Below are 11,385 nucleotides of genomic sequence, written 5' to 3' on the forward strand. Positions count from 1 at the left end.
AGGCTACAGGTCCCGGGGGGCCAGCTGGGCCCTCTTCTCTATCCGAGTCTGTGAGAAGCTTCAGCAGCACAATACCCAGATTTTACCAATTGTCTATCCCAGCAAGTCTGCTGGGGAGGGACACGTTTGTAAGCTCAAAGCTGGGGCATCAGTTCTGTGACTCAAGTCACCTTCCCTGCAGGTGTCCTTCTCTTCCTCTCCCCCCTCTTCTCCAGGTGAAATGCAATCTCCTATTCCTTCTCTTTCTCCCACTACTCCAAGCACTGGGCCCTCACCGTCTTCCCACCTCCAAAACAATCTTGAATCCATTTCCACTACCACAACCAGGTCTAGGTTCCTGGGGTCTCTTCCCTGGACTATTGCAAAGCCCCCTTCCTGGTCCAGTCACACTTGCTCTGTCCCCTCCAACCCACTGGCTACTCGAAGCCAGACAATCCCTCGGAAATGCAAATCTGTCATGCCCACTGTTTCCATTGCTGACACCACCTCCAAAACAATCTTGAATCCATTTCCACTACCACAACCAGGTCTAGGTTCCTGGGGTCTCTTCCCTGGACTATTGCAAAGCCCCCTTCCTGGTCCAGTCACACTTGCTCTGTCCCCTCCAACCCACTGGCTACTCGAAGCCAGACAATCCCTCGGAAATGCAAATCTGTCATGCCCACTGTTTCCATTGCTGACACAAAGCAACACCGATAATGTGGCCCTTAAGGCCTGTGTGGTCTGACTACCCATGTCTCCCCTTCTCCTCCCCAGGTCTCAGCAACGCCCACCTCTTTGTCTCCTACATCTTTTTTTCAGTTCTTTGTGTTCACCATACTCCCTCCTACTGCAGGACTCATGAAGGCTATTCCCGCTGTCTGTAACACTCTTCCCTTCTCCCCTTATCTCCTTCACTTTTACTCACCCTTCGGATTTCAGATCCAGTGTCCCTCCTCTGGGCAGCCCCTCCTGTCCTGCTGCAGCACGACGCCCCTCTCATTCCTTGCCCCTGTCACTGTCACATTTATCTGCGTGATTATATGAATGCTTTCAGCCTCCTGCACGGAACATAAACTCCTCTGGGGTGCAGACCATGTCTGCTTTGGCTGTTCTCTGTAACCCCAGTACCTGGCATTTACTATTGGGTCATAGGAAAAGTCGTGATACATTTTTTCGTTTTTTTAAAAAGAATTATTTATTTAATTTTATTTATTCATTCATTTATTTTAATTTGACCAGACAGAGAAAAGGAGAGAGAGAGAAAGTGAGAAAGTAAGCCACCAGGTCCGGGACTCAAACCACGTGGTTAACCAGCTCCTTAACCACCGTGCCACCTGCTGGTCCCCAGTCATGATACATTTTTGTATAGAAAAACACATCACAACTTTTCCAACGACACAATAGATGCTCAGTAAGTATTTCTGAATGAATGAACACAAAAAATATTTTGAACGACAGTATAAAATATTATCGGCACTTTTGAGGAAAAGGTGGCTGAATTCTCTTTAAGGAAGACTGTATATCCTATGTCTCAGACTAGCTTATAGAGATGCACTATGAGATGCAGGACATGAAGGTCAGCTGTTGGTACAGTGGTTAAGGTGTTAGAATCCCACATGGTTGACTGTGGTTTGAGTCCTGGACCTGGAGGCTTGCTCTCACACTTTTTCTCTCTCTGTGTCTCTTTCTCTGGGTCAAAACAAAAAATAATAAAGCACTTTCTCTCTCTCTGTGTTTCTTTCTCTGGGTCAAAACAAAAAATAATAAAAATAGATAAAATTTAAAAATTAAAACAGGATGCAGGGCAGGGTTGAGTAGGTGGCATGTGGCCCCTATGGCAGATTTTCCCCCAAAAGAAGACTAGAAAGCCAGTACCTGGGACCGGCAGGTGGCATGAGGGCTAAGGTGCTGGACACTCCCACATGGTCAACCACGGTTCAAGTCCTGGACCAGGTGTCTTGCTTTCTCAGTTTCCTTCTTTCTCTTTCTGTGCCTCTCTCTGGTCAAATTAAAAAATAAATGAATCAATCAATAAAATTAAATAAATATTAAAAAAAAAAAGCCAGTACCTGAGGTGCACTGCAAATGTCAGGGTTTGGGGTGCAAAGATGAGGTCAGACTCAGGATCTTGTCACATACCATGAGGAGTGGGCCCCCAGCCTGGCATGGAGGGTCCCTGCTCTGAAGCCCAGGCCGAGTGCCAGGACCTCACAAGTGAAAATGTGCCTAGAACCGAGTGTGGTGCTTACTAAGGATGACTCAGCACCTCCCATGGCCCAGCCTTGGCTAGGTGCACTGCAGGGCAGATGCCAAAGTGTTTTTCCAAAACAAAGGCTGGGAGGGTGGACACAGCCCTACAGGCCTGGCTCTGATTGTGTGTGTGCTGCCTGACATTTTCCTGATGGTGACTCAGACTCCCAGCAGTGTGAGAACCTCATGCTCCTCCTGGGGGAAGTCTGCCACCAAGGGCAGAAAACTGTTGGCAGCGGGGGAAGAGCAAACACGATGGCACCACGTGGCCCTCAGGCGGCAGGCCGGAGACAAAGGTGAGGCTTGGAGGCTCTGCACGCTTCCTCAGGCCCATTCCTGAGCCTGTTACTGTCTTTCCCAGCAGCCCAGCCTTGGGGTCCTCCCTGGGGGAAGCCAAGGAAACATCCAGTGGAAAAGGGAGAAACAGAAGGCTTCCCTGCCATTCCTGGGGGACCCTGCTCAGGCAGCGCAGAATGGGAACGTTCCTGCTCACTGACTCCTGCTGGTGGCCTCCCAAGCCATGGACTCCTGGGCATTCTCTGCAGCGATTCCTGAAGCTTCCAGCTCCCAGCCTTGCTCATGCCAGCTGAGACAAGAGGGAGGGGGCAAAGCCTGGAAGAAAACTCTCTTGAACTCTGCAGGGCCCAGCATGCAGCTCGGGTCTGTCTCTCCACCCTCACCCGTCTCTGAACCCCCGTGACCCACTGGAGACTAAGGATGGGGGAAGCTGAAGGCCGGTAGCTGGGCTGTGGCGTGCACTCTGCACCAGGTCAAGGGCCTCATTTATCTTCTACAGGACCTTGGAGCCAAGCCCTGGATAGGCTCAGAGCCAGCAACCAAGGGAAAGGGGAAATGCAGCTGGCAGGCAAAGACAAACTGTGGGGGCGAGCTGAGTGAAGGACACATGTTGTCTGCCCTGGGAGGGTCTTCCCCTCCCCACTGTATCCATCTGCCTAGAATACAATTTGCAACAAGCGATGTGGGCACCAGGAGCCAGCTGCTGTGGTGAGGCACCCGCTGCCTGCTCTGAATCTCCGTCCTCCCACCGGCTTGTCAGCCAGGGGGCCTCAGGTCAGGGACTCCACTTCTCCAGACCTCAGTCTTTCCCACAGGCTGTGAGGGGCTGGGTTGGGGAAGGGGAGGAAGATGTGGGCAGACAGTCTGGGTCTGAGCACCTTGTGAGAGGGGATAGCTAGTCCACAGTGTTTAAAGGCCACATAAACTCACTCATGCAACCTTCTATGCAGGTCTGAAGTTAGTGCGAGGGCAAGAAACAGCACGTTGTAGGGTTCGTGTGTTCATGCTCTAGGGAGTCACTGACGCTCTGTTCATTTCACTTTCAGCCAAATAAAATATGCATGGAACACAGTTCTCTATCTATAAGCATTACCTTCCACTCATTTCTTTCTTTTTCTTTTTTTCTTTTTAATTTGCTACAGGATGTGTGCACTTGCCTGAGAGAGACAAAGAGAGAAAGTGAGAAAGCATCTCTCAGGGGGACGGCCACACTGTAACACCTTCTCCAGTCTCCTCGCAGGATCTTGGGCACACACACATCATACACGCGCCTGGCGTGTTTTTCAAGTCACCAGGTCCAGACTCAAACCTTGCAATCGGCCATGTGGGATCCGGCCATCTTAACCACCACCGTATCTGGATTGTGTGAACTTCCACCTTCCGTGGGTTTCAATCCCTGGCATTCAACACAAGAGTAGAGAGACTCCTTTTTCAGGGCATAACAGGATAGCTGTATGACTCACCGATTTGATTTCCTTCCCACCATTAATTGCACCGCGCCTCCTTCCCCTCCAAGCCAGCTTTCCCTCAGCAATGCACTCCAGGTCTGGAAGCTCCCTGGGCAGTGTGTAACTGGATAGCACAGGTAGCTGGCCTGGACTGAGAAACCCGAGCTACTTTATTGTCTGGAGCAGCAATAAACAGCCTGGCCCGTCTCAGTACCACACAGATGAATACTCTAGGTTGTTTCATCTTGCAAGGAGGAGGGCTGATTTGCCATAGAATAAAAAGTTCCAAAAGGCTACAAATATTTATGAAGTTTAATCAAAAGTCTTAAGGGAAACTCTGAAATTCAGATGTTCCATCTTTTTTTTAAAAGAGTTATTATTTAAAAATGAATTTTAGTATTATTATTTTTTAGTTTGATCAGAGAGAGAGAGAGAGAGAGCGAGCATAAGAAAGCAAACTGCCAGGTCGGGGCCTTGAACTGTGGTCAATCATGGGGGAGTCCATTACCTTAGCCACCACACTACCTGCCAGCCCTCACATGTTCCATCTTGATGGGATATCACTATAATCCTGAGAATAGCCTTGCTGGTGGGTCTGGAAGTCCCACTGAGGAAGGAGTCAGGAGCCCACAAAATATAGTTAAGGTATAGGCCCAAAATGGAATCACAAAATGGCTAAGCACTAAGTTGGAGACACAACTACTCAGCTCTCACTGAACTGCTTGCTCAGAAGAAATGGCTTGCAGCAGTGACTCAATGATTGACCTAAAGCAAATATAGCAATTAAGGCTTTTTCCAAGTCCCCCCACATTCCAAGAAGAGAATGGTGTTTATGGACCAAAGCTTTTAGAAAAAGAGAGCCTCGTGACCTTCATACCTACTCCAAAATTAAGGGAAAAATAACCAGACCTATCTAGCATGTGACCCCCACTAAGAGGGGAACACAAGCACAAGCCCCTCCTAACCAAGATAAACCTCAGTTCCTCTTCAGCAACCCATTTTCTGGGACTCCTGATGTCTGGGTGCTAGTCTCTCCTTCAGTAAACTCTGCTTTGCTATCTCCTCTCTGTGTCCATGTCTCTAATTCTTTTTGAGCATGAGACAGACTCATGCATTGGGTATTGGGTCCACATACTCCAATTTCCTGCATCTGTGCTTCCATGGAACACATCCAGAGGAGGGCAGGGCCACTCCTTCCATCCCCTTTCGGCTATTTATTTGGCCTCCTCCTGCTTCCTCATAGGGACAGCTAGGTCTGGGAAGTCAATCTGGCCACAGACAGAAAAAGTGACAAGTGGGAAAGTACACCCATTTTCTCACAGACCTAGTAAGATAGCCAGACTTCACCTGTTGCTGCCCTGAGCACACAGGAGCTAAACATATCTGGGAAGACCACCCTGGGGCTTGATACAGAACCAAAATATTTCTTTCTGCAGAAGATCCCAGTCTCTCCAGTTGTAACAGGAAGTGGGTAAAAACTCATGTGACTAGAATGTCACCAGACAATACAGCAAAAGAGATCAGTCCCCAGGGGAAGCCAGTCCCAGACTGAAGCTGCCAGAACACAGCAGAGGGAGTAGCCTCTAGGAAAGGGTGGAGGCCAAGAGCTGCCCACTCCTGCCTCTCTGAGGAACAACACATGGCTCTCCAAATGTTCCAAAGTGGCGCTGGGACTCCTGCTCTGGTGATGGGCTTCCCACAGCTTTCACCAGTCACCGTGTGGCCACAGCTGGGCCAAATCCAGCTGGGTAAGCCATAGCAGGATGCTCAGAATCCTGCCAGGGCTATGGAATGTATCTAGGTACCCACAACCTCTGTGAGGAAGGCTTAAGAAGCCCTGGACCATGACTCTGAGGTTGGAAGACCCTCTAAATATATCATCTCATGTAATACAATAACCCATTTTTTCTGTTTTAAAAAGAATTAAAATGGGGACCAGCAATTGGCATAATGGTTATGTTGTTGGACTCCCATGTAGTAGACCACGGTTCGAGTCTCGGACTCGGTGGCTTAAAGTCATGAAGGGTGTGTGTGTGTGTGTGTGTGTGTGTGTGTGCCCAAGATCTGAAGAGGAGAATGGAGAAGGGATTGCGGCGTGGCCATCCCCCCTGGGGGGATGATTTCTCGCTTTCTGTGTCTCTGTGTCTCTCTGGCAAGTGCACGCGCCCTATAGCAAAAACCTCTCTCAAAATAAATAAATAAATAAATAAAAGACCCTAAAAGTCACTCTCTCCATCAACTTTCCCAATGCTAATGGCAGTAGAAACTCCTGCTCCTGGGACTAACGGATGGTGTAATGATTATGTTGCTAGACTCCCACGTAGTCAACTCCAGTTCAAGTCTGGACCTGGTGGCTTAAAACTCATGCCAGGTATATGTGCGTGTGTACCCAAAATCCCGAGAGGAAATTGGAGAAGGGATTGCAGCGTGACCGTCCCTGCTGAGGGGTGATTTCTTGCTGTCTCTGTCTTTTCTGGTGAGTGCATGCACCCTATGGTAAAAAAAGTCTCTCTCTCAAAAAAAAAAAAGCAAGGGGCCAGCAGGTGGCATGGTGGTTAAGGGTGCTGGACTCCTACATGGCCAACTGCAGTTCGAGTTCTGAATTTGGCATCTTGCTTTCTCACCTTCTCTTTCTGTCTTGCTCGCTCTATCCCTGTCTGGTCAAATTTAAATAAATAAATAAATAAATAAATAAAATAATTCTTAAAAAAAAAAAAAAAAACTAGAATAAAACAAAACACCTGCTTTTGCTTCTGATTTGGGAAAAGTCCATGGTCCTAGTTTGTGCGTTAGCTAGAGAATTTGCTGGAAAATCTTTTTATCACCTCAGGGAGAAGAGCACTCTTCTCCCTCTTGAGAGTCCTCTCGGCCCTGGGAGAGCCCAGTGGTGTGGCTTTGCAGCAGCTGAACCATGAGAGCATTGCCCACTGACCAAGCTGCAAAAGAAACAGGAAGGACAGTGAGGCAGTGGGCACGGGGCCTCCACTCCAGACCTCTGGGATGCCATAGGCTGGGCTAAGAGAGAGTTAAAATAGCTGCTCTCTGGTGAGAGAGAACAAACTCTGACCTCCCCAGGAAAGTAAATAAGCCGTGGTGGCTCAGTCTGAACTCGGTTTGCACAATCTTTTTTTTTTTTTCTTTTAAGACGTTTTCCTTAGGGCGCATGCACTTGCTGGAGATAGCGACAGAGACAGTGAGTGGGAAGGGGATGGCCACGCCGCAATCCATTCTCCTCCATTCTCCTCCTGGGATCTTGGGCACGTACACACGTGCGCACTGCTTCATTGGCTGGTAACTTTACTGCCAGTGGTGGGCTCTGAGCATGTGATCAGAAGCCCCTCCAGTTACCACTTGCCTGTTCTACTTGTGTCCACTCCAGGGCTCTTGGAGCTAGTTCTTCAGCAGTGGTGACCAGCATGGGCTTGCCTTCTCCTTTATTCTGTAGGCCTGGCTATGTTCCTGCTTCAGAATCAATAAAAAAAAGCGTGGGCAGCTCCTACTTCACATGTGTGGATTTGGGCCAAGATGCCGAAACCAAAGAATTCAGGTGCCAGGTTAGCAGCCAACAAGTCTGGGCATGCTGGCTCTTGTTTATAGGAGGAAGTGCCCAGCCTGAGTTTCAAGCCACCAGGTCTGGGCCTTGAATCCCAGTCAGTCATGTGGGAGTCCAGTGACGGAACCACTGTGGCATCTGCTGGCCCTCCTGTATTCAGTGTTACAACCAGGATGGCAATGCACAGTTCTCTCCTTGGTGAGAGCTCATCCTTGGGTGCCCACGAAATCCCTCCTGGGGAGGGAGGGGTGCCTGGGCCCTCAGCAAAGCTTTTGCTCCCTCTTAGAGGAACTGCTGGGATGCCTCCTCCCTAATGCACAGCCCACCTGCCCTATACAGCCCTTGGAGACTTCACTTCTAAATTGCCAGGCCTGGGTCAAGAGCCACCATATAAGGCCTACAGCGGATCCCGGAGGCCAGCTGGGCTAGGTGGTGACCGTTCCACCTGACCTCTGGCCCTTGACCTCTGCTTGATGCTCTGCCCCCCATGCCAGGGCCGTTACTATACTGGAAGCTGTCCTCTGAGGACCCTGTACAGATTGTAAGGTCCACCCAGGCCCCATTAAAACTGGCCAGTCTCCGCCTATGTGTTTCTTTCCCCGAAGACCCTTTTAGACCTAACCCCTGAGTTACCACATGTGAGCAGTGAGGACCCGTGCAGACTGTGGAGTCTAACCTCCTTTTATGGATGGAGGGAGGGAGGGGACACATTAATGGCAGAGCAGGGGCATGAGGTGGGTCTCCTTTATAAGCCAGTCCTCTTCCCCATCACCATATTACCTTTCAAAGGAATGACTGACCAGTGGTGGGCTTTGAGCATGAGATCAGAGAGGCCCCTCTGATCAGCACCTGCCTGCTCTGCCTGTGTCCACTCCAGGGTGCTCGGAACTGTTTCTTCAGTGGTGACCAGTGTGCGCCTCCTCCCTTATTCTGTAGGCCTAGCTGTGTCCCAGCTTCTGAATCGGTTAAATAAAGTGTGGGCAGCTCCTCCCTTTGCATGTCTGGATTTGGGCCAAGATGCTGGAACCAAGGAGCCCGGTTGCCAGGTGAGCAGCCGATGAGCCTGGGCATGCCGACTCCCGTTCACAGGAGGAAGGACACTGCACACCGGTGACACGGGGCTCCCTGCAAGCTCCAGAACATCGGCAGCCTGGGGAAGGCACGCCATCCCTCCAGCACCCAGAGCCCTCATTCAGTGCTCACCACAGACCTCCCGCCTGTGGCCTGTGCCAGCCAGTATGCTGAAGGTACAGCCGGGGCAGGTGGGGATGCAGAGGGCAGGTGGCTTGTGACTGATGGTGTGAGGCTCACCCTGGTAGCAGCCTTGCTGAGCAGCTACCTTCTGTGGAATGTCTTTCCTCTCCTGAAGTGGAGGGAAGGCAGCAGAAAGCTCTGGATCCTCTCGCTGACAGGCTGGCCTAGCTGGGTTTATTAGTTGTCTCCCACACCAGCGTGGCCACACTCTGGGAACACGGCCATAGAGGCCATCCGTGCCAGGCACACTCCTGCCCAGGGCCTCAGTACTCACTCTCCCCTCAGCCTGGTGCATCGTCACCCCAGAGAGCAGGTGGCCACTCCCCAACTCCTCAGGTGGACAGAGTCCCTTCTCCACAGCACATTTCTTCTTCCTATTCTTTATATTTTCCAGATTTATTTTGTGTATTGGCCACATGCCTTCTCTCCAAACAGCAAAGCCCATGAGGGCATGCCTGGCTGTGCATTGTGGCCTAGGGCAGATCTGCACACAGTGCCCGTCCCTCACTCCCTCAGCACTGCCCAGGCTTGGATGTCATCACATGGTCCTGCTAGTTGTGTGCGAACCTGGGAACAATAAACTGCCAAACTCCTGGGCTCGTCACTGCTGAATCTTAAGAGGGTCCAGCAAGAGACCAGCAGATAGCTTAGCGCCTTCTCACTGGACTCCCACGTGGTTGACCATGGTTAGAGTCCTGGACCCAGCAATTTAAAACTCACACTGGGGACCAGCAGTTAGCGTAATGGCTATGTCACTGGACTCCCATGTAGTTGAGTGCGGTTCGCATCCCGGACTCGGTGGCTTAAACCCATGCCGGGAGCGTATGCGTGCGTGCCCAAGATCCCAAGAGGAGAATGGAGGAGAAGGGATTGCGGCGTGACCATCCACCTGGGGGGTGATTTCTCACTTCCTGTCTCTCTGTCTCTCTCTGTCTGGCGAGTGCACTCGCCCTATAGCAAAAACCTCTCCAAAACAAAAACAAAAACAAAACAAAACCTCATACTGGGCATGAACTTGCGCGCATGCCCAAAATCCAGAGAAGAGAATGGAGGAGAAGGGTCCAAGGCATGGCCATACCCACCCCCCGGGGATGATTTCTTGCTTTCTGTCTCTGTTTCTCTGGCAAGAGCAGCCATCCTATAGCAAAACAAACAAACACAAACTCTCTTAAAAAAGGGGGTGGTCCAGTGAAAGGTCCCTCGGTATCCTCCAACCAGGGACTCCCTGAAGGAAATAACCATCATATCAGGAAAAAATGTTACTTTTTGGAACAGGGTGGCTTCCTGAAAATGTGTATTTTAAATTACGCTGAATTCAGAGGAGGCCGCAGAACGGCAAAGAAATGGGCATCAACTCCAGCGTCCTCACCAGTTCATAATCCTAGCACAGGCTGTGTCCTGTGACCCGCCAAATGCCTGGTGACCCCTACCTCCACCTCCAGTCATGTGCTGAGTCTTCTCAGAGCTGCCTGGGGAGGGACAGGGAGTCCCTCCCCAGGCAGGAGCCAGGAGGCAGCCCCAGGCTTTGTGGTGCATGAGGTTTAAATAATGGAAGGAGGGGAGTGAGGGGAGTGGAAGGATTATGCAACTTTAAGGAAAAGAAGTAAAAAATCGGACTGCGACATTGCCAGACACCCCCACCCCGGCTCCAGGTCTCAGCAGGGACAGGGCAAACAAGGAGTCAGGGCAGCTTGAGTAAACGAGCCCTTCCTGGCAGGGCCGGGGTAGGGGCGGGGGGCAAGAAGTGAACCCCAGCTCTCAGGGGCTTTGGCTCAGACTGGTCGCATGCCTTGGTCCTGCTCCACTATGAGCTCCAAACCCCGCCCGCGGTTTCCTCCTCGGGACGCTAAGCTGGCCGGCCGCCGCTCCCTAGAGAAGGGGGACATGGCCGGGGCAGAGGACTGAGAGAACGAGAAAGCACATTTTAACTCAGACTTCAAGATTTGGGTGACAAAGTGCATTTCACTGCGGGAAGGAAACGCACTCCTGGAAGCGCCCAGGCGAGGGGACTTGCTCTCCTCGCGCTGCGGCCTCTGGCCTGTACACCCGTCGCGGAATTACCCGTTTGCAGGGCCGGGCAGGCTCTCTCCCGCGGCGGAGCGCGCTTGCAGGCGAGACCAGACAGCTGTGTGCAAAGCACCTGCGCGCGACGTCTCGGGGCTGGGGAGCTGCAGTAGACGGGTGGCTCTATTGCATCCCTGGCCGGACTGCACCGGTCAACCGTGGCCCCCAGCTCGCGGCCCCGGCCCCCACCCGTACACCTGCGGCCTGGGGGTCCGGTACCCGTCGGCCCCGGGCGCTTACGGTCTCGGCTCGCAGGCTCTGGCGGCAGCGGTCGGGGTCTGGGCTTCTCCGCGACGGGCCTGGCCTCCTCCGCTCTGGCCCCGCCCAGCCCCAGCCTCCCAGCGGGGCGTTCCCGCCAGCAGCGACCCTCCGTCCCGCCCCGCCCCGTTACCTGAGCGAACCGGGGAAGTGTGCGCCCCCTCCCTAACCGTCTCTCTTCTGCTCAGGGAAAAATCCTGCTACTCAAAGGGCGCCCCGAGGACGGAGTCCAGAACTGGAGACCAGGGCCAGGAACTCCAGCAATCCCATCTTGTAACT

At 51.9% G+C, this 11,385-nt stretch overlaps 1 protein-coding gene across 5 annotated transcripts in view; it reads right to left on the reverse strand.

Annotated features, from left to right (window-relative positions):
• The window catches only part of EPHX1 (epoxide hydrolase 1), a 40,885-nt gene extending 29,704 nt beyond the window's left edge, over positions 1–11,181 (reverse strand). For 2 of the 5 annotated variants that reach the window (XM_006157262.3, XM_027775237.1), the window contains exon 1: positions 10,846–11,080. The gene's annotated coding sequence lies outside the window, so the exon portion shown is untranslated. The other 3 variants (XM_006157259.3, XM_006157264.3, XM_006157260.3) reach the window with 3 other exon arrangements.
• Positions 11,182–11,385: the final 204 nt, after the last annotated feature.

This window comes from Tupaia chinensis, unplaced genomic scaffold (genome assembly GCF_000334495.1).
Source record: "Tupaia chinensis unplaced genomic scaffold, TupChi_1.0 Scaffold000532_1, whole genome shotgun sequence".
Lineage (NCBI taxonomy): Eukaryota > Metazoa > Chordata > Mammalia > Scandentia > Tupaiidae > Tupaia > Tupaia belangeri.